Source organism: Sorex araneus, chromosome 7, assembly GCF_027595985.1.
Source record: "Sorex araneus isolate mSorAra2 chromosome 7, mSorAra2.pri, whole genome shotgun sequence".
NCBI lineage: Eukaryota > Metazoa > Chordata > Mammalia > Eulipotyphla > Soricidae > Sorex > Sorex araneus.
In genome coordinates, this window is record NC_073308.1 from 14,581,283 (window position 1) to 14,586,831 (window position 5,549).

Here is a 5,549-nt window from a genome sequence, read left to right on the forward strand (position 1 = left end):
AAATTTGGAATCAAAGAGTTGTGTCTATTGGTGAATTTGCACTGGCAAACCAAGCAGAACTTTGTATAAAAGGGCTCAGCTACCCTGAGAGGCCTCAGTCAGGTCAGAGGTGGAGAAAGCCTTGTCTAGTTTCTAGTCTTAATTCCAAAGACCATCAGTCAGGAACTCAGTCTGGACAACTGAATCTCAAGTTTTTTATCAGAACCTGTGGTGATATGCTATTTCCAAAGAAGATTATTCAAAAATTCAGGCTGGTACAGTTTTATTTTTGGGGAAGTGAACTTCTACGTCTAGTTCATGAGATGCCACCTCTAGGAAAACGGCTTCAGGGCCAGTGGGTACGTGGTTATTCTCCCACTCAGCAATTGCTTATTGACCCAGGAGGCACAGAGATGCCTCATTCCTGGGTGCTCACCCACTCAGCCACTACAGATGCTGAGTCTGGTGAGGGACAGAAGGCATTGTCACTAGGATACTTCTGCTTGTGTGTGTGCATGGTTATGAAGCAGGTTATTTTGGATACCAGAAAAGAGCTTCCAATGAAGGCTGTAACTTGCCACATTGGTTTTTTCATTGCCCATGTGCCAGGGCTGGCTAATATCATCTCAAACTCAGTTTATGCTGTTGGTTTCTTCCCTGGTATTATGACTATGTCTCTAAATGCATCAAACACTATAGTTCAAAAATTGCTTCAGCAGCTACAAGCTGTTTTACAAAAGTGCTCTGAATTTTTTTTTCCTTTTCCTTTATTACTCTTATCTGATCTCATTCTGGTCTGACTGGATCTATGACTTGAGCACAGTTTTTTAAAAAAAAAAAAAAAAAAAAGGAGGTATGCCCCGTTTGACTCCTTGTCCTTGACACTGTTCACTTTAAACCTTTTAAATTTACCTTAAGGAGAGCCATATGCAGCAGCTGAAAGGCATTTTCAGGAAAATGCACAGACTCAGGAAACTACTAATTCTCCTATGTGGATTAAAATTGACAAATTGGATAGCAGGGAGACTCCTCACTCCAGGAAAAGGCTATGTTTTTTTTTTTTTTTTCAACAGACAACCCCACCAAGAAACTTTGGGTCCCGTTTTGCATTCCATCAGGAGCCGAATTCATCTGCCTGCTTTAACTTTCAGAACTCTGCAGTTTTATAACCCTCCAAATTCCAGCCACAAGCCATCACCAAGCTGATTTCAGCTGGAAGCCACAAGGAAACCAGAGGAGGAGTTTGCATCAGAGGGCCTACAGCAAAGGCCTCTAGCTCCTCTATCATATCACAAGGCCACATTAAGAGCATTCCTTGTATCCTTCTTTTACAGGTTGTAGAATGGAAAACGCCAGGACCCCATATTTTGGATTAATAATTCTTTACTTTTACCCTTTCCTTGGAATTCACAGGTGCCTCAGTTTCCAAAGGAGGAAGGAATGACTTTTAACAGGAACACCTTCTCATTTCTCTCTAGGATATCCATTTGTATTGGAGCTTTTCCTCTGTCTCTTTATCCACAGGCGTGGAGATGTACCAAACCCCAATGGTCGAAGCCTCTAATAACTTTAAAAAGTATTTTTTCCAAACATAAGCTAGGTTGCACAGATATGACTGCTAGTGAACCTGACCAGAGAATGGCTGCATCCCTCTGCTGAAGGACTCCTGACAGAAGTTGTGATGCTCCTGTTCCAGTGCTCCCTGCCTGATCCAGTACTTCATGAAATTCATCAGACTCCTATAGCTGCTCCTCTAGGACTCATTGCTGTGACCACTACTGCTGCTGCTGCAGAAACAGCTCTTCAATTTTGATCCAGACACTTCATTTCTTCAGAATGGGACTAACTGACTCTCATCATTGGTGACTTGCCTCACCCTTGGACAGTGCAGGACAATTGGACGCTTTACTACTACAAGCACTGCTCTGGCCAAGGGTCGGACTGAAATTTTACTACAATTTATAAGACTGTATTGTGTTTGGAATTGTTCCTCTTTCTATTTCAAATTTTTGTAATTTTGTAAACAGAAAAGCGGGAGATGTTGGATATCATTGGTTTGTCCTTTCCCCCTTGCCACTAGGAGCTTAGGTTTATCAGTCACATCCATCAAAGTGCTCCCGAGTCACTCCCATTCCTTTGTTTATCTGTGAGTCCTTTTCTCCCTTGCTATGAAGACTTCAGCTTTATTTGGTATTAAAGTCGAGCCTATATAGGTTCACTACCATTGGCTTGATTTGCAGGACGCTTATATCTCCGTTCAGATTCAAACCTCATCCCCCCCTAGTTCTCTACCTTGAGGATGCCGGGCTCCCAGGGATTTATTCTTGTGGTTCAGGTTGCCAGGCAAAGCACTGCAAGGGAGGGCTGATACCCGGGCCCGGCTCCCTGTGAGGTATTCCGGTATAGCATAGAGGTTGCTCCAAGACCAGGGGACTGATAGGGCCTGTGAGGAGCCCCCTGCATAGACCTGATCATCCCTTCCCTCCTCTCCCTGCAAAAATGGAGTTTTTGTGTCACAAGGGATACCGGACAATGCCTCCCCTGACCACATTTAATTTAAAACAAAACAGGGGGAGATGTAGGGAGCCATCTTACAGAGTCCGGCTCTTATCGTCTAGTCAACCGGAGGCTGCTTGGGATTCCTGTGATCTTATCATTTCACCATTTGTCTCACTAGCCAAAGGCCATGCCTGATCAACATTCTACTACTGTTCCTATGGGGGTCTAAGCATGCATACCACCCCCCTCCCACCAAGAGGTATAAGTATTGTAACTGCTGTGAATAAACTTCTCTCTCTCTCTCTCCTCCTCCTTCTGGCTCTGCGTCTGTTCATTCGGTTACGTCCCCTCCTTAGCCCCACGAGGGGTCCTCCCTGCGGGACAGGATGGGACCCCACAGAAAGAGAGCCGGGTCGGGATGGATGGGGAGAGAGTGGGGTCGGGATGGACAGGGGAGAGAACGGGGTCGGGATGGATGGGGGAGAGAGCGGGGTCTGGATGGATAGGAGGGATAAGAATCTCCTCTCTCAGAGTATGGGGAATATTGTCTGCCCTGGAGCCAGGGGGAGGGTGGGAAAGGGGGGGTATGTGGGGGATATTGGTGGTGGGGAATGTGCACTGGTGGAGGGATGGGTGTTTGATCATTGTGAGATTGTAACCCAAACATGAAAGCTTGTAACTATCTCACAGTGATTCAATAAAAAAAAAAAAAAAAAGAATTTCCTCTGTCTTTCTCCTCTCTCCCTATCATTTCTTCCTCCTCTCCCCCTCTGTTACCTCTCTTTGGACCCACACTCGTTGTCTGCAGATACCCCTGACATGCCATGTGTCACTCTGTGTGTCCCTTCCCAGGATACAGACAGAACGCAAGGGCACTGTTTCCAGATAACTGTGATATGAAGGACAAATGTGGCCCATTTTCATGGAACTTTCACACAGTTCTCTGAAGACCTGCTGGGCACTGCATCCTTCCCCTGCGTGCCACAGCACATGCGGTCACGGGCAGCACCTCTGCAGTCCTTCCCACCCCGTCATTCCAGTAGCTTCCCCGGAAAGGACCAGAACATCTGCACCCAAGCGCCCCGGCCCCTCTCTGAGCACTGACTGGCCCCTGCTGTGCCATGGTGCCTGAGGCAACCCCAGGTCATGCTCAGCCCGGTTCTCCCGTACTCTGTGCTGGTGCCCTGCCACGTGCTGGTGCCCTGCCACGGCTCATGCGCTGCTCAGCGTGGCTCAGCCTTGTGTGCCATGAAAGTGCCACAGTCAGCGCATTCGTTTCCCACCTCCAGTGTGGAAGGTGCTGCAGCTGGTTGCTGTGGGGGAAAAGCAGCATCTCTGCAAGCTGGCCCTGGGAAAGAGACGCACCTGACTTTAGGTGACGTTCGGTAATGGTGAATCGGAGTGTCCCACTCCAGAAACCTGCAAGAGTTCCAGTTGCATTCTCACTTTCACTTGATTCAAAAAAAACTTGGGGGGGTGGGTGGGGGCACACCTGGTGCTGCTCAGGGCTTATTCCTGGCTCTGCTCTTAGGAATTGCTCCTGGTGGTGGGGCTGGAGCGCTAGCACAGCGGGTAGGGCGTTTGCCTTGCACACGGCCGACCCGGGTTCTAATCCCAGCATCCCATATGGTCCCCTGAGCATCACCAGGGATAATTCCTGAGCCAGGAGTAACCCCTGTGCATCACCAGGTGTGACCCAAAAAACAAAAAACAAAACAAAAAAAAAAAGAATTGCTCCTGGTGGTGCTTGGGGGACCACATGTGGCACCTGGGATTGAACCCGGGTTGGTCACGTGCAAGGCAAATACCATACCCGATGCACTCGGCACTTGCCTTGCTTGTGGCCAACCAGGGTTAGATCCCCAGTACCACGTAGCATGCTCCCCACCCCACTAAGCACCCCCAGAAGTAATCTCCGAGTACAGAACCAGGAGTCAGCACTGAACTCTGCCCCAAATCCAAAAAATTTAAAATGATAAAAAATATTCCATTCTAGTGGAACCAGTGCAGTTTCTCACAATGAAACACACTTGGTTATTCATAAGAAACATCTCTGAAGTGTTTGTGTGCATGTGTGTGTGCATGTATGTGTTGTGTATGTGTGTGAGAAAGAGAGAGAGAGAGAAGAGAAAAAGGTGAAGCCTTAGTTTTATTTCTAGATTTTCAAGGTTTTTTAAATTTTATTTTAATGGTTTCTCTGTTGATTCTAACCATCCTGCCCCAGTGCCTTTGCTTTGAAATCTGTTACCCTGGTCTTGTAAGGACAGTCATTTGTTCTAGAATCTTCTACAGGAGGAAGGTGATGGGGCCCCATGGAATCCCCTGGCAGCCTGGTCCAGAGCCTGGTGTCATCCCCACATCTGGTGTGTCCAGGGCAATGACCAGAGGAGGGACTGGGGGGGGAGGAGCAGCTGCTGAGGTCACCCGGCATGATGCAGCTCCCCTCCTAAGTGCCCCCTGCTGCCACTGTAACACGCCAGGGACTCCGGAGCGTGTCAGGAGGCCCTGGCCCTCTCTCCTCTCCAGTGCCCCAGCCCTGTTCAGCATCACTCTCCGCACCCCTTGCCTCCCCCGCCCCCACAGGACTGAGTCCCTCTCCTGGCAGTGACCAGAAAACTTCAGGGTGTTAGAGTGGGTACTCAGGGGGCCAGGGCACAGCTGACGGTAGGACTTCTCTCTCCTGAGAGCCAGGCCAGGCTTGGGAGAGTGAAATAGGAACCGGATCCCCAGGGGAGGCTGCCTGGGGGGCGACTTATGCAAATATCATGCAAATCACCACAGGGAAACTCCGCCCCTCCCAGCATTTACTGGAACTCAGATAAGCCCAGAGGGGTAGCTAGAGGGAAATGTTGGCATATCCCCCCCACCCCCCCCCCCGGGCAGCTGGACAGGGCCAAGAGTGGCCTGAGTGCTCGGCACACGGCAGAGGCTGGGGGGCTGGAAGGGTTGGAATACACTCTGAGTGCAGGAGCCCCCATTCCGAGCACACATGGTCTCCTGAGCACTGCTGGGTGTGACCCCCAAAGCCAAAAAAACAAAAAAACAAAAACACCCCCGCCCTGGGAACCCTG